The sequence below is a fragment of the Lissotriton vulgaris genome, chromosome 1_1, assembly GCF_964263255.1.
Source record: "Lissotriton vulgaris chromosome 1_1, aLisVul1.2, whole genome shotgun sequence".
Classification (NCBI taxonomy): domain Eukaryota; kingdom Metazoa; phylum Chordata; class Amphibia; order Caudata; family Salamandridae; genus Lissotriton; species Lissotriton vulgaris.
The window spans coordinates 199,793,869-199,808,868 of NC_141685.1; the positions used below are offsets into that span (position 1 = coordinate 199,793,869).

The following is a 15,000-nucleotide window of genomic DNA, read 5'->3' on the forward strand; positions in this document are numbered from 1 at the left end:
ACCTGCAGAGCTCAGCTTGGGAGAAAGAGATTAGGCAGAGAGCACATAGGGGAAGGCCCACCGAGCACACTTTATTTTACATAAAAGCTCGGGCTTGTGGGAGGACAGGGACATGAGGGTTCTCCTGGAAAGAAATCCCAGGAGTATTGATGGCTAGGCCCTGAAACACAACAATCCCGGAATGGCCAGGCACAAGATGCCTCTGCAATAGGCCTGACCCTAGGCTTCCGGAGTTCTTGATCTCCAGAGGCTCCAGTGATCTAAGCCCGACCAGGGCGCGTTGGGATGGCATTAGGGACGCGTAAAGGGGCGCAGGGCGCAGAACTCTGCCCGTTTCACCCCAGCATTTTGGGGAGGACACAGAATCTGGCAAAGCCAGTGGGAAGGATTTTCCAGGAGGAGAGTTCAGTGACATGATCTGAAACACAATAGTGCTGGTGATCTGGCGGGTGCATTCTGTGAGCCACTTCTGTCAGGAGCAGCCTGCCATCATGCCCTGATAACCACAACTCTAGTACCAAGCCAGTGACCTCAGGAAATGCAAAGACATTATTACTTATAGTCTCCTATATCTGATTCTTGCCATCATCATGTGAAACGTTGGCGTTATCATGTCTGCTGCGCACACTTTGTTCATATGTGTACAATTTAAGTGTGTGAACCTGACCACTGTCTTGGACAGAGCTCTTGCTGTGAACACACCATGTGAAGCATTGGTGGTTCAGTGGTAGAATTCTCGCCTGCCACGCGGGAGGCCCGGGTTCGATTCCCGGCCAATGCAAGGTTGCTTTCTTTTGACTTTGTTTTCGAAATGATATATATGAACTCAGTGGGGAATAAAATGGTAAGCAGTGACCCCGACGTGATTTGAACACGCAACCTTCGGATCTGGAGTCAGACGCGCTACCGTTGCGCCACGAAGTCCTTACACTTGCAGCCTTCGATGCCAGATGAACAAATGCTGTGGGCCTTTTGACTTATTTTCCTCTGCTTATATGCCTACGGTTGTATTACAGGGCTTGGCCTTTTGTTTTCTATCCTAATTATTGAAATTGACTGCAGGTGCAGTGAGAACGCTGAGGATTGAACTATTCAGGGAAAGGATCGCACGCAGGAAAGAGCAAAGGTACGTATCTGTGTTTCATGCAGACAAAAGGCTACGTCCCTGGGTGGGCTTGAACCACCAACCTTTCGGTTAACAGCCGAACGCGCTAATCGATTGCGCCACAGAGACTATTGACTGTATACATTTCCTGAGACTCAATATATGTCTTGACATGTGTGCGCCTGCCTGGAGCTTGTATTATATAAGGCGTCTTTATGCCATACAGCATTTGTCATTTGCTTAGTGTCTTGTTACTGTTGTAATTTATGATGTGTAGACTACTGTCTAATGGTGTTAGAGCCAGTATTACTACCGGTCACAGTGCATGAGACTCATACATGACTTTTCTCTTTGCCTGCTTAGCGTAGCTCCCTGCTCCTCTGTTTGCGTGCTACCAGCCCGTGAGGCGTGTGTCTTGCCCATCCCATCTTCACTGTGTTATGTTGGACTTGTCTTCTCTGTGAGCAGAGTCTCCTTCCCAGAGCAGGTGCTTTCTCTGAACTCTTGGCTTGTAAGACTGCTGGGAAAGGCCCTCCCTAGCCCCTCAGTCAGATAGATACATTTACCTGCAGAGCTCAGCTTGGGAGAAAGAGATTAGGCAGAGAGCACATAGGGGAAGGCCCACAGAGCACACTTTATTTTACATAAAAGCTCGGGCTTGTGGGAGGACAGGGACATGAGGGTTCTCCTGGAAAGAAATCCCAGGAGTATTGATGGCTAGGCCCTGAAACACAACAATCCCGGAATGGCCAGGCACAAGATGCCTCTGCAATAGGCCTGACCCTAGGCTTCCGGAGTTCTTGATCTCCAGAGGCTCCAGTGATCTAAGCCCGACCAGGGCGCGTTGGGATGGCATTAGGGACGCGTAAAGGGGCGCAGGGCGCAGAACTCTGCCCGTTTCACCCCAGCATTTTGGGGAGGACACAGAATCTGGCAAAGCCAGTGGGAAGGATTTTCCAGGAGGAGAGTTCAGTGACATGATCTGAAACACAATAGTGCTGGTGATCTGGCGGGTGCATTCTGTGAGCCACTTCTGTCAGGAGCAGCCTGCCATCATGCCCTGATAACCACAACTCTAGTACCAAGCCAGTGACCTCAGCAAATGCAAAGACATTATTACTTATAGTCTCCTGCATCTGATTCTTGCCATCATCATGTGAAACGTTGGCGTTATCATGTCTGCTGCGCACACTTTGTTCATATGTGTACAATTTAAGTGTGTGAACCTGACCACTGTCTTGGACAGAGCTCTTGCTGTGAACACACCATGTGAAGCATTGGTGGTTCAGTGGTAGAATTCTCGCCTGCCACGCGGGAGGCCCGGGTTCGATTCCCGGCCAATGCAAGGTTGCTTTCTTTTGACTTTGTTTTCGAAATGATATATATGAACTCAGTGGGGAATAAAATGGTAAGCAGTGACCCCGACGTGATTTGAACACGCAACCTTCTGATCTGGAGTCAGACGCGCTACCGTTGCGCCACGAGGTCCTTACACTTGCAGCCTTCGATGCCAGATGAACAAATGCTGTGGGCCTTTTGACTTATTTTCCTCTGCTTATATGCCTAAGGTTGTATTACAGGGCTTGGCCTTTTGTTTTCTATCCTAATTATTGAAATTGACTGCAGGTGCAGTGAGAACGCTGAGGATTGAACTATTCAGGGAAAGGATCGCACGCAGGAAAGAGCAAAGGTACGTATCTGTGTTTCATGCAGACAAAAGGCTACGTCCCTGGGTGGGCTTGAACCACCAACCTTTCGGTTATCAGCCGAACGCGCTAACCGATTGCGCCACAGAGACTATTGACTGTATACATTTCCTGAGACTCAATATATGTCTTGACATGTGTGCGCCTGCCTGGAGCTTGTATTATATAAGGCGTCTTTATGCCATACAGCATTTGTCATTTGCTTAGTGTCTTGTTACTGTTGTAATTTATGATGTGTAGACTACTGTCTAATGGTGTTAGAGCCAGTATTACTACCGGTCACAGTGCATGAGACTCATACATGACTTTTCTCTTTGCCTGCTTAGCGTAGCTCCCTGCTCCTCTGTTTGCGTGCTACCAGCCCGTGAGGCGTGTGTCTTGCCCATCCCATCTTCACTGTGTTATGTTGGACTTGTCTTCTCTGTGAGCAGAGTCTCCTTCCCAGAGCAGGTGCTTTCTCTGAACTCTTGGCTTGTAAGACTGCTGGGAAAGGCCCTCCCTAGCCCCTCAGTCAGATAGATACATTTACCTGCAGAGCTCAGCTTGGGAGAAAGAGATTAGGCAGAGAGCACATAGGGGAAGGCCCACAGAGCACACTTTATTTTACATAAAAGCTCGGGCTTGTGGGAGGACAGGGACATGAGGGTTCTCATGGAAAGAAATCCCAGGAGTATTGATGGCTAGGCCCTGAAACACAACAATCCCGGAATGGCCAGGCACAAGATGCCTCTGCAATAGGCCTGACCCTAGGCTTCCGGAGTTCTTGATCTCCAGAGGCTCCAGTGATCTAAGCCCGACCAGGGATGTGCCCGACCAGGGCGCGTTGGGATGGCGTTAGGGACGCGTAAAGGGGCGCAGGGCGCAGAACTCTGCCCGTTTCACCCCAGCATTTTGGGGAGGACACAGAATCTGGCAAAGCCAGTGGGAAGGATTTTCCAGGAGGAGAGTTCAGTGACATGATCTGAAACACAATAGTGCTGGTGATCTGGCGGGTGCATTCTGTGAGCCACTTCTGTCAGGAGCAGCCTGCCATCATGCCCTGATAACCACAACTCTAGTACCAAGCCAGTGACCTCAGCAAATGCAAAGACATTATTACTTATAGTCTCCTGCATCTGATTCTTGCCATCATCATGTGAAACGTTGGCGTTATCATGTCTGCTGCGCACACTTTGTTCATATGTGTACAATTTAAGTGTGTGAACCTGACCACTGTCTTGGACAGAGCTCTTGCTGTGAACACACCATGTGAAGCATTGGTGGTTCAGTGGTAGAATTCTCGCCTGCCACGAGGGAGGCCCGGGTTCAATTCCCGGCCAATGCAAGGTTGCTTTCTTTTGACTTTGTTTTCGAAATGATATATATGAACTCAGTGGGGAATAAAATGGTAAGCAGTGACCCCGACGTGATTTGAACACGCAACCTTCTGATCTGGAGTCAGACGCGCTACTGTTGCGCCACGAGGTCCTTACACTTGCAGCCTTCGATGCCAGATGAACAAATGCTGTGGGCCTTTTGACTTATTTTCCTCTGCTTATATGCCTACGGTTGTATTACAGGGCTTGGCTTTTTGTTTTCTATCCTAATTATTGAAATTGACTGCAGGTGCAGTGAGAACGCTGAGGATTGAACTATTCAGGGAAAGGATCGCACGCAGGAAAGAGCAAATCTGTGTTTCATGCAGACAAAAGGCAACGTCCCTGGGTGGGCTTGAACCACCAACCTTTCGGTTAACAGCCGAACGCGCTAACCGATTGCGCCACAGAGACTATTGACTGTATACATTTCCTGAGACTCAATATATGTCTTGACATGTGTGCGCCTGCTTGGAGCTTGTATTATATAAGGCGTCTTTATGCCATACAGCATTTGTCATTTGCTTAGTGTCTTGTTACTGTTGTAATTTATGATGTGTAGACTACTGTCTAATGGTGTTAGAGCCAGTATTACTACCGGTCACAGTGCATGAGACTCATACATGACTTTTCTCTTTGCCTGCTTAGCGTAGCTCCCTGCTCCTCTGTTTGCGTGCTACCAGCCCGTGAGGCGTTTGTCTTGCCCATCCCATCTTCACTGTGTTATGTTGGACTTGTCTTCTCTGTGAGCAGAGTCTCCTTCCCAGAGCAGGTGCTTTCTCTGAACTCTTGGCTTGTAAGACTGCTGGGAAAGGCCCTCCCTAGCCCCTCAGTCAGATAGATACATTTACCTGCAGAGCTCAGCTTGGGAGAAAGAGATTAGGCAGAGAGCACATAGGGGAAGGCCCACAGAGCACACTTTATTTTATTTATTTTTATTTATTTATTTTTAAAATTTCTAAAGCGCGCAAATACCTTTCGGTGTCTCGGCGCTGAAGTTTGCAGATTGCAGGGGTTCCACTGACGTCTTACTGGTTAAAGAGCCAGGTCTTGAGGTGTTTGCGAAATGAAAGTAATGCCGGTTGATTTTTAACAGAGGAGGGGATCTGATTCCATAATTTTGATGCTGCCACTACAAAGCGTCTATCTCCCCAAGATACTTTTTTTGTGCGTGGGATTTGGAGCTGTTGGGCCAAAGAAGAGCGTAGTGTTCGACTGGGTTTATACAGTTTGAATGCACTTTTGAAAAAATCAGGTCCATTATTGTTTAAGGCCTTGTGAATGATACACATGGCCTTAAACTTTATCCGGCTTCTTATTGGTAACCAGTGGAGCTCACGAATTGTGGGAGAAATAGAAGCGTGCTTAGGTATACCCATGAGAATTCTTGCAGCAGCGTTCTGGACAAGCTGTAATTTGTTCAGAACTTGCTCTTGTGCGTTAAGTAATAGACCATTGCAATAATCCACCCTAGATAACACCAGGGAGGACATTAAGGTTTTGCCTGCGGTTGGGGGAAGAAAAGGGAGCAGTCTCTTCACCATTCTCAGGGTAAAGAAGGAGGCTGACACCACCGCGTTGGCATGGCTTAAAAACGTGAGCTTGTTATCAAAAAGCACGCCCAAGTTTTTCACCTTGGTTACAGGTGATGGGGGAGCTCCCAATTCCGAGGGCCACCAGACCGGAGACCAAGACGGAGTCAGTTCGCCAAAAACCATCACCTCCGTCTTGTCGGAATTTAGCTTTAAGCAATTCCGGTTCATCCATGAGCTAATGGCCTTCATGCCCTCCTGAAAGTTCGCTGCCACTGCTTCACCGTTTTTGTGTATCTCCAGGACCAGCTGTGTGTCGTCGGCATAAGATGTTAAGCCAATGCCGAACGACTTGATTACCCTCGCCAAGTCCGACACATAGATGTTAAAAAGTGTCGGACTTAGCGAGGAGCCCTGGGGAACACCACACGGGAGAGTGAAATCAGGAGAGCAGAAGCATCCCATCTTAACAGACTGTACTCGGTTGGCCAGGAAAGATGCTAGTGTTGTTCTTGCCCTGCCCTGAATGCCTAGGGCGGCGACACGGTCGATCAAGATGGTGTGATCGACCGTGTCGAAGGCCGCGGATAAGTCTAGGAGTATCAGGATGGCTGCACCACCCTTATCCATGATAGTCCTGACCTCCTCGGCAGCTTTTATCAAGGCAGTCTCCGTCCCATGGCCCTTCCTAAAACCAAACTGCGTGTTGTCAAGTAGACCATTCTGGTCAATAAAGGTCGACAGCTGTTGGTTCATGACCTTTTCGATTATTTTGGAAGGGTAAGGGAGAGAGGCGATAGGGCGGTAGTTTTTTGGCTCTAAAGGGTTTAGAGCGGGTTTTTTTAAGAGAGGTGTCACAATAGCTTTTTTCCAGACAAGGGGAAAAACACCTGTCTGGAATACAGAAGAGCAGATGTTGCTGAGTACTGGGGCTATTAGGTTGGGTACTAATTTAAGGATACGTGGGGGACATGGGTCCAGTGGCGAGCCTGATTTAACATTGCTTATGAGATCCACCATGGACAGGGGTGAAGAGAAGACCTCAAGTTTAGGATTTGACGGCAGAAGAGGGGATTCCGGGATGATAGGATCAGTGACCGTTATTTTAGTAAAATTATCAAAAATATCCAGAACCTTGGCCTGAAAAAAATCTGCCACCTTGTTACAGAATATTTGGGATGGTTCAATTGGGGGAGGGGCTGGAGGATTGGCTAAATCTTTTACCACCTGGTATAATTGTTTATTCAAATTAAGAGCACGTTCTATTTGTGTGCTGTAGAAGGTGTGTTTTTCAGCAGTGAACAGCTTTCTATAGCTAAGCAAGGCACTCTTATAAGTGTCTCTGTCATTGTTGTCGTAGAATTTACGCCACCGCCGCTCCAAATTTCTGCAGCGTTGTCTCTCGAGCCTAAGTGACTCCGAGAACCAGGCCGCAGAGGGTTTGGTGCGGTTTGGCTGCAGTTTTTTATAAGGGGCTACCTGGTCAAGTGCCATATGTAGCCATCGTTGGTAATTCAAGGCAGCCTCCTGAGAAGTGGATAATTCTGCCGGTGACGTGGATTCCAAGATTTTACATAAAAGCTCGGGCTTGTGGGAGGACAGGGACATGAGGGTTCTCCTGGAAAGAAATCCCAGGAGTATTGATGGCTAGGCCCTGAAACACAACAATCCCGGAATGGCCAGGCACAAGATGCCTCTGCAATAGGCCTGACCCTAGGCTTCCGGAGTTCTTGATCTCCAGAGGCTCCAGTGATCTAAGCCCGACCAGGGCGCGTTGGGATGGCATTAGGGACGAGTAAAGGGGCGCAGGGCGCAGAACTCTGCCCGTTTCACCCCAGCATTTTGGGGAGGACACAGAATCTGGCAAAGCCAGTGGGAAGGATTTTCCAGGAGGAGAGTTCAGTGACATGATCTGAAACACAATAGTGCTGGTGATCTGGTGGGTGCATTCTGTGAGCCACTTCTGTCAGGAGCAGCCTGCCATCATGCCCTGATAACCACAACTCTAGTACCAAGCCAGTGACCTCAGCAAATGCAAAGACATTATTACTTATAGTCTCCTGCATCTGATTCTTGCCATCATCATGTGAAACGTTGGCGTTATCATGTCTGCTGCGCACACTTTGTTCATATGTGTACAATTTAAGTGTGTGAACCTGACCACTGTCTTGGACAGAGCTCTTGCTGTGAACACACCATGTGCAGCATTGGTGGTTCAGTGGTAGAATTCTCGCCTGCCACGCGGGAGGCCCGGGTTCGATTCCCGGCCAATGCAAGGTTGCTTTCTTTTGACTTTGTTTTCGAAATGATATATATGAACTCAGTGGGGAATAAAATGGTAAGCAGTGACCCCGACGTGATTTGAACACGCAACCTTCTGATCTGGAGTCAGACGCGCTACCGTTGCGCCACGAGGTCCTTACACTTGCAGCCTTCGATGCCAGATGAACAAATGCTGTGGGCCTTTTGACTTATTTTCCTCTGCTTATATGCCTACGGTTGTATTACAGGGCTTGGCCTTTTGTTTTCTATCCTAATTATTGAAATTGACTGCAGGTGCAGTGAGAACACTGAGGATTGAACTATTCAGGGAAAGGATCGCACGCAGGAAAGAGCAAAGGTACGTATCTGTGTTTCATGCAGACAAAAGGCTACGTCCCTGGGTGGGCTTGAACCACCAACCTTTCGGTTAACAGCCGAACGCGCTAACCGATTGCGCCACAGAGACTATTGACTGTATACATTTCCTGAGACTCAATATATGTCTTGACATGTGTGCGCCTGCCTGGAGCTTGTATTATATAAGGCGTCTTTATGCCATACAGCATTTGTCATTTGCTTAGTGTCTTGTTACTGTTGTAATTTATGATGTGTAGACTACTGTCTAATGGTGTTAGAGCCAGTATTACTACCGGTCACAGTGCATGAGACTCATACATGACTTTTCTCTTTGCCTGCTTAGCGTAGCTCCCTGCTCCTCTGTTTGCGTGCTACCAGCCCGTGAGGCGTGTGTCTTGCCCATCCCATCTTCACTGTGTTATGTTGGACTTGTCTTCTCTGTGAGCAGAGTCTCCTTCCCAGAGCAGGTGCTTTCTCTGAACTCTTGGCTTGTAAGACTGCTGGGAAAGGCCCTCCCTAGCCCCTCAGTCAGATAGATACATTTACCTGCAGAGCTCAGCTTGGGAGAAAGAGATTAGGCAGAGAGCACATAGGGGAAGGCCCACAGAGCACACTTTATTTTACATAAAAGCTCGGGCTTGTGGGAGGACAGGGACATGAGGGTTCTCATGGAAAGAAATCCCAGGAGTATTGATGGCTAGGCCCTGAAACACAACAATCCCGGAATGGCCAGGCACAAGATGCCTCTGCAATAGGCCTGACCCTAGGCTTCCGGAGTTCTTGATCTCCAGAGGCTCCAGTGATCTAAGCCCGACCAGGGCTGTGCCCGACCAGGGCGCGTTGGGATGGCGTTAGGGACGCGTAAAGGGGCGCAGGGCGCAGAACTCTGCCCGTTTCACCCCAGCATTTTGGGGAGGACACAGAATCTGGCAAAGCCAGTGGGAAGGATTTTCCAGGAGGAGAGTTCAGTGACATGATCTGAAACACAATAGTGCTGGTGATCTGGCGGGTGCATTCTGTGAGCCACTTCTGTCAGGAGCAGCCTGCCATCATGCCCTGATAACCACAACTCTAGTACCAAGCCAGTGACCTCAGCAAATGCAAAGACATTATTACTTATAGTCTCCTGCATCTGATTCTTGCCATCATCATGTGAAACGTTGGCGTTATCATGTCTGCTGCGCACACTTTGTTCATATGTGTACAATTTAAGTGTGTGAACCTGACCACTGTCTTGGACAGAGCTCTTGCTGTGAACACACCATGTGAAGCATTGGTGGTTCAGTGGTAGAATTCTCGCCTGCCACGCGGGAGGCCCGGGTTCGATTCCCGGCCAATGCAAGGTTGCTTTCTTTTGACTTTGTTTTCGAAATGATATATATGAACTCAGTGGGGAATAAAATGGTAAGCAGTGACCCCGACGTGATTTGAACACGCAACCTTCTGATCTGGAGTCAGACGCGCTACCGTTGCGCCACGAGGTCCTTACACTTGCAGCCTTCGATGCCAGATGAACAAATGCTATGGGCCTTTTGACTTATTTTCCTCTGCTTATATGCCTACGGTTGTATTACAGGGCTTGGCCTTTTGTTTTCTATCCTAATTATTGAAATTGACTGCAGGTGCAGTGAGAACGCTGAGGATTGAACTATTCAGGGAAAGGATCGCACGCAGGAAAGAGCAAATCTGTGTTTCATGCAGACAAAAGGCAACGTCCCTGGGTGGGCTTGAACCACTAACCTTTCGGTTAACAGCCGAACGCGCTAACCGATTGCGCCACAGAGACTATTGACTGTATACATTTCCTGAGACTCAATATATGTCTTGACATGTGTGCGCCTGCTTGGAGCTTGTATTATATAAGGCGTCTTTATGCCATACAGCATTTGTCATTTGCTTAGTGTCTTGTTACTGTTGTAATTTATGATGTGTAGACTACTGTCTAATGGTGTTAGAGCCAGTATTACTACCGGTCACAGTGCATGAGACTCATACATGACTTTTCTCTTTGCCTGCTTAGCGTAGCTCCCTGCTCCTCTGTTTGCGTGCTACCAGCCCGTGAGGCGTGTGTCTTGCCCATCCCATCTTCACTGTGTTATGTTGGACTTGTCTTCTCTGTGAGCAGAGTCTCCTTCCCAGAGCAGGTGCTTTCTCTGAACTCTTGGCTTGTAAGACTGCTGGGAAAGGCCCTCCCTAGCCCCTCAGTCAGATAGATACATTTACCTGCAGAGCTCAGCTTGGGAGAAAGAGATTAGGCAGAGAGCACATAGGGGAAGGCCCACAGACCACACTTTATTTTACATAAAAGCTCGGGCTTGTGGGAGGACAGGGACATGAGGGTTCTCCTGGAAAGAAATCCCAGGAGTATTGATGGCTAGGCCCTGAAACACAACAATCCCGGAATGGCCAGGCACAAGATGCCTCTGCAATAGGCCTGACCCTAGGCTTCCGGAGTTCTTGATCTCCAGAGGCTCCAGTGATCTAAGCCCGACCAGGGCGCGTTGGGATGGCATTAGGGACGCGTAAAGGGGCGCAGGGAGCAGAACTCTGCCCGTTTCACCCCAGCATTTTGGGGAGGACACAGAATCTGGCAAAGCCAGTGGGAAGGATTTTCCAGGAGGAGAGTTCAGTGACATGATCTGAAACACAATAGTGCTGGTGATCTGGCGGGTGCATTCTGTGAGCCACTTCTGTCAGGAGCAGCCTGCCATCATGCCCTGATAACCACAACTCTAGTACCAAGCCAGTGACCTCAGCAAATGCAAAGACATTATTACTTATAGTCTCCTGCATCTGATTCTTGCCATCATCATGTGAAACGTTGGCGTTATCATGTCTGCTGCGCACACTTTGTTCATATGTGTACAATTTAAGTGTGTGAACCTGACCACTGTCTTGGACAGAGCTCTTGCTGTGAACACACCATGTGAAGCATTGGTGGTTCAGTGGTAGAATTCTCGCCTGCCACGCGGGAGGCCCGGGTTCGATTCCCGGCCAATGCAAGGTTGCTTTCTTTTGACTTTGTTTTCGAAATGATATATATGAACTCAGTGGGGAATAAAATGGTAAGCAGTGACCCCGACGTGATTTGAACACGCAACCTTCTGATCTGGAGTCAGACGCGCTACCGTTGCGCCACGAGGTCCTTACACTTGCAGCCTTCGATGCCAGATGAACAAATGCTGTGGGCCTTTTGACTTATTTTCCTCTGCTTATATGCCTACGGTTGTATTACAGGGCTTGGCCTTTTGTTTTCTATCCTAATTATTGAAATTGACTGCAGGTGCAGTGAGAACGCTGAGGATTGAACTATTCAGGGAAAGGATCGCACGCAGGAAAGAGCAAAGGTACGTATCTGTGTTTCATGCAGACAAAAGGCTACGTCCCTGGGTGGGCTTGAACCACCAACCTTTCGGTTAACAGCCGAACGCGCTAACCGATTGCGCCACAGAGACTATTGACTGTATACATTTCCTGAGACTCAATATATGTCTTGACATGTGTGCGCCTGCCTGGAGCTTGTATTATATAAGGCGTCTTTATGCCATACAGCATTTGTCATTTGCTTAGTGTCTTGTTACTGTTGTAATTTATGATGTGTAGACTACTGTCTAATGGTGTTAGAGCCAGTATTACTACCGGTCACAGTGCATGAGACTCATACATGACTTTTCTCTTTGCCTGCTTAGCGTAGCTCCCTGCTCCTCTGTTTGCGTGCTACCAGCCCGTGAGGCGTGTGTCTTGCCCATCCCATCTTCACTGTGTTATGTTGGACTTGTCTTCTCTGTGAGCAGAGTCTCCTTCCCAGAGCAGGTGCTTTCTCTGAACTCTTGGCTTGTAAGACTGCTGGGAAAGGCCCTCCCTAGCCCCTCAGTCAGATAGATACATTTACCTGCAGAGCTCAGCTTGGGAGAAAGAGATTAGGCAGAGAGCACATAAGGGAAGGCCCACAGAGCACACTTTATTTTACATAAAAGCTCGGGCTTGTGGGAGGACAGGGACATGAGGGTTCTCATGGAAAGAAATCCCAGGAGTATTGATGGCTAGGCCCTGAAACACAACAATCCCGGAATGGCCAGGCACAAGATGCCTCTGCAATAGGCCTGACCCTAGGCTTCCGGAGTTCTTGATCTCCAGAGGCTCCAGTGATCTAAGCCCGACCAGGGCTGTGCCCGACCAGGGCGCGTTGGGATGGCGTTAGGGACGTGTAAAGGGGCGCAGGGCGCAGAACTCTGCCCGTTTCACCCCAGCATTTTGGGGAGGACACAGAATCTGGCAAAGCCAGTGGGAAGGATTTTCCAGGAGGAGAGTTCAGTGACATGATCTGAAACACAATAGTTCTGGTGATCTGGCGGGTGCATTCTGTGAGCCACTTCTGTCAGGAGCAGCCTGCCATCATGCCCTGATAACCACAACTCTAGTACCAAGCCAGTGACCTCAGCAAATGCAAAGACATTATTACTTATAGTCTCCTGCATCTGATTCTTGCCATCATCATGTGAAACGTTGGCGTTATCATGTCTGCTGCGCACACTTTGTTCATATGTGTACAATTTAAGTGTGTGAACCTGACCACTGTCTTGGACAGAGCTCTTGCTGTGAACACACCATGTGAAGCATTGGTGGTTCAGTGGTAGAATTCTCGCCTGCCACGCGGGAGGCCTGGGTTCGATTCCTGGCCAATGCAAGGTTGCTTTCTTTTGACTTTGTTTTCAAAATGATATATATGAACTCAGTGGGGAATAAAATGGTAAGCAGTGACCCCGACGTGATTTGAACACGCAACCTTCTGATCTGGAGTCAGACGCGCTACTGTTGCGCCACGAGGTCCTTACACTTGCAGCCTTCGATGCCAGATGAACAAATGCTGTGGGCCTTTTGACTTATTTTCCTCTGCTTATATGCCTACGGTTGTATTACAGGGCTTGGCCTTTTGTTTTCTATCCTAATTATTGAAATTGACTGCAGGTGCAGTGAGAACGCTGAGGATTGAACTATTCAGGGAAAGGATCGCACGCAGGAAAGAGCAAAGGTACGTATCTGTGTTTCATGCAGACAAAAGGCTACGTCCCTGGGTGGGCTTGAACCACCAACCTTTCGGTTAACAGCCGAACGCGCTAACCGATTGCGCCACAGAGACTATTGACTGTATACATTTCCTGAGACTCAATATATGTCTTGACATGTGTGCGCCTGCCTGGAGCTTGTATTATATAAGGCGTCTTTATGCCATACAGCATTTGTCATTTGCTTAGTGTCTTGTTACTGTTGTAATTTATGATGTGTAGACTACTGTCTAATGGTGTTAGAGCCAGTATTACTACCGGTCACAGTGCATGAGACTCATACATGACTTTTCTCTTTGCCTGCTTAGCGTAGCTCCCTGCTCCTCTGTTTGCGTGCTACCAGCCCGTGAGGCGTGTGTCTTGCCCATCCCATCTTCACTGTGTTATGTTGGACTAGTCTTCTCTGTGAGCAGAGTCTCCTTCCCAGAGCAGGTGCTTTCTCTGAACTCTTGGCTTGTAAGACTGCTGGGAAAGGCCCTCCCTAGCCCCTCAGTCAGATAGATACATTTACCTGCAGAGCTCAGCTTGGGAGAAAGAGATTAGGCAGAGAGCACATAGGGGAAGGCCCACAGAGCACACTTTATTTTACATAAAAGCTCGGGCTTGTGGGAGGACAGGGACATGAGGGTTCTCATGGAAAGAAATCCCAGGAGTATTGATGGCTAGGCCCTGAAACACAACAATCCCGGAATGGCCAGGCACAAGATGCCTCTGCAATAGGCCTGACCCTAGGCTTCCGGAGTTCTTGATCTCCAGAGGCTCCAGTGATCTAAGCCCGACCAGGGCGCGTTGGGATGGCGTTAGGGACGCGTAAAGGGGCGCAGGGCGCAGAACTCTGCCCGTTTCACCCCAGCATTTTGGGGAGGACACAGAATCTGGCAAAGCCAGTGGGAAGGATTTTCCAGGAGGAGAGTTCAGTGACATGATCTGAAACACAATAGTGCTGGTGATCTGGCGGGTGCATTCTGTGAGCCACTTCTGTCAGGAGCAGCCTGCCATCATGCCCTGATAACCACAACTCTAGTACCAAGCCAGTGACCTCAGCAAATGCAAAGACATTATTACTTATAGTCTCCTGCATCTGATTCTTGCCATCATCATGTGAAACGTTGGCGTTATCATGTCTGCTGCGCACACTTTGTTCATATGTGTACAATTTAAGTGTGTGAACCTGACCACTGTCTTGGACAGAGCTCTTGCTGTGAACACACCATGTGAAGCATTGGTGGTTCAGTGGTAGAATTCTCGCCTGCCACGTGGGAGGCCCGGGTTCGATTCCCGGCCAATGCAAGGTTGCTTTCTTTTGACTTTGTTTTCGAAATGATATATATGAACTCAGTGGGGAATAAAATGGTAAGCAGTGACCCCGACGTGATTTGAACACGCAACCTTCTGATCTGGAGTCAGACGCGCTACCGTTGCGCCACGAGGTCCTTACACTTGCAGCCTTTGATGCCAGATGAACAAATGCTGTGGGCCTTTTGACTTATTTTCCTCTGCTTATATGCCTACGGTTGTATTACAGGGCTTGGCCTTTTGTTTTCTATCCTAATTATTGAAATTGACTGCAGGTGCAGTGAGAACGCTGAGGATTGAACTATTCAGGGAAAGGATCGC

At 48.6% G+C, this 15,000-nt stretch overlaps 23 non-coding genes across 23 annotated transcripts; 8 read left to right on the forward strand and 15 right to left on the reverse strand.

Annotated features, from left to right (window-relative positions):
* Nucleotides 1-710: 710 nt before the first annotated feature.
* TRNAG-GCC (transfer RNA glycine (anticodon GCC)) lies at nucleotides 711-781 on the forward strand. The gene has a single exon. It is a non-coding gene; the product is annotated as a tRNA-Gly (tRNA).
* Nucleotides 782-852: 71 nt separating this feature from the next.
* On the reverse strand, nucleotides 853-924 carry TRNAW-CCA (transfer RNA tryptophan (anticodon CCA)). The gene has a single exon. It is a non-coding gene; the product is annotated as a tRNA-Trp (tRNA).
* A 236-nt stretch (nucleotides 925-1,160) lies between these two features.
* TRNAN-GUU (transfer RNA asparagine (anticodon GUU)) lies at nucleotides 1,161-1,234 on the reverse strand. Its single transcript has one exon. It is a non-coding gene; the product is annotated as a tRNA-Asn (tRNA).
* Nucleotides 1,235-2,379: 1,145 nt separating this feature from the next.
* On the forward strand, nucleotides 2,380-2,450 carry TRNAG-GCC (transfer RNA glycine (anticodon GCC)). The gene has a single exon. It is a non-coding gene; the product is annotated as a tRNA-Gly (tRNA).
* A 71-nt stretch (nucleotides 2,451-2,521) lies between these two features.
* On the reverse strand, nucleotides 2,522-2,593 carry TRNAW-CCA (transfer RNA tryptophan (anticodon CCA)). Its single transcript has one exon. It is a non-coding gene; the product is annotated as a tRNA-Trp (tRNA).
* A 236-nt stretch (nucleotides 2,594-2,829) lies between these two features.
* On the reverse strand, nucleotides 2,830-2,903 carry TRNAI-GAU (transfer RNA isoleucine (anticodon GAU)). Its single transcript has one exon. It is a non-coding gene; the product is annotated as a tRNA-Ile (tRNA).
* Nucleotides 2,904-4,064: 1,161 nt separating this feature from the next.
* On the forward strand, nucleotides 4,065-4,135 carry TRNAG-GCC (transfer RNA glycine (anticodon GCC)). The gene has a single exon. It is a non-coding gene; the product is annotated as a tRNA-Gly (tRNA).
* A 71-nt stretch (nucleotides 4,136-4,206) lies between these two features.
* TRNAW-CCA (transfer RNA tryptophan (anticodon CCA)) lies at nucleotides 4,207-4,278 on the reverse strand. The gene has a single exon. It is a non-coding gene; the product is annotated as a tRNA-Trp (tRNA).
* A 228-nt stretch (nucleotides 4,279-4,506) lies between these two features.
* TRNAN-GUU (transfer RNA asparagine (anticodon GUU)) lies at nucleotides 4,507-4,580 on the reverse strand. Its single transcript has one exon. It is a non-coding gene; the product is annotated as a tRNA-Asn (tRNA).
* A 3,322-nt stretch (nucleotides 4,581-7,902) lies between these two features.
* Nucleotides 7,903-7,973, forward strand: TRNAG-GCC (transfer RNA glycine (anticodon GCC)). Its single transcript has one exon. It is a non-coding gene; the product is annotated as a tRNA-Gly (tRNA).
* Nucleotides 7,974-8,044: 71 nt separating this feature from the next.
* Nucleotides 8,045-8,116, reverse strand: TRNAW-CCA (transfer RNA tryptophan (anticodon CCA)). Its single transcript has one exon. It is a non-coding gene; the product is annotated as a tRNA-Trp (tRNA).
* A 236-nt stretch (nucleotides 8,117-8,352) lies between these two features.
* On the reverse strand, nucleotides 8,353-8,426 carry TRNAN-GUU (transfer RNA asparagine (anticodon GUU)). The gene has a single exon. It is a non-coding gene; the product is annotated as a tRNA-Asn (tRNA).
* A 1,161-nt stretch (nucleotides 8,427-9,587) lies between these two features.
* Nucleotides 9,588-9,658, forward strand: TRNAG-GCC (transfer RNA glycine (anticodon GCC)). The gene has a single exon. It is a non-coding gene; the product is annotated as a tRNA-Gly (tRNA).
* Nucleotides 9,659-9,729: 71 nt separating this feature from the next.
* TRNAW-CCA (transfer RNA tryptophan (anticodon CCA)) lies at nucleotides 9,730-9,801 on the reverse strand. Its single transcript has one exon. It is a non-coding gene; the product is annotated as a tRNA-Trp (tRNA).
* Nucleotides 9,802-10,029: 228 nt separating this feature from the next.
* Nucleotides 10,030-10,103, reverse strand: TRNAN-GUU (transfer RNA asparagine (anticodon GUU)). Its single transcript has one exon. It is a non-coding gene; the product is annotated as a tRNA-Asn (tRNA).
* Nucleotides 10,104-11,248: 1,145 nt separating this feature from the next.
* On the forward strand, nucleotides 11,249-11,319 carry TRNAG-GCC (transfer RNA glycine (anticodon GCC)). Its single transcript has one exon. It is a non-coding gene; the product is annotated as a tRNA-Gly (tRNA).
* Nucleotides 11,320-11,390: 71 nt separating this feature from the next.
* Nucleotides 11,391-11,462, reverse strand: TRNAW-CCA (transfer RNA tryptophan (anticodon CCA)). The gene has a single exon. It is a non-coding gene; the product is annotated as a tRNA-Trp (tRNA).
* Nucleotides 11,463-11,698: 236 nt separating this feature from the next.
* Nucleotides 11,699-11,772, reverse strand: TRNAN-GUU (transfer RNA asparagine (anticodon GUU)). The gene has a single exon. It is a non-coding gene; the product is annotated as a tRNA-Asn (tRNA).
* Nucleotides 11,773-12,933: 1,161 nt separating this feature from the next.
* On the forward strand, nucleotides 12,934-13,004 carry TRNAG-GCC (transfer RNA glycine (anticodon GCC)). The gene has a single exon. It is a non-coding gene; the product is annotated as a tRNA-Gly (tRNA).
* Nucleotides 13,005-13,075: 71 nt separating this feature from the next.
* Nucleotides 13,076-13,147, reverse strand: TRNAW-CCA (transfer RNA tryptophan (anticodon CCA)). The gene has a single exon. It is a non-coding gene; the product is annotated as a tRNA-Trp (tRNA).
* Nucleotides 13,148-13,383: 236 nt separating this feature from the next.
* On the reverse strand, nucleotides 13,384-13,457 carry TRNAN-GUU (transfer RNA asparagine (anticodon GUU)). Its single transcript has one exon. It is a non-coding gene; the product is annotated as a tRNA-Asn (tRNA).
* Nucleotides 13,458-14,602: 1,145 nt separating this feature from the next.
* Nucleotides 14,603-14,673, forward strand: TRNAG-GCC (transfer RNA glycine (anticodon GCC)). Its single transcript has one exon. It is a non-coding gene; the product is annotated as a tRNA-Gly (tRNA).
* A 71-nt stretch (nucleotides 14,674-14,744) lies between these two features.
* On the reverse strand, nucleotides 14,745-14,816 carry TRNAW-CCA (transfer RNA tryptophan (anticodon CCA)). Its single transcript has one exon. It is a non-coding gene; the product is annotated as a tRNA-Trp (tRNA).
* Nucleotides 14,817-15,000: the final 184 nt, after the last annotated feature.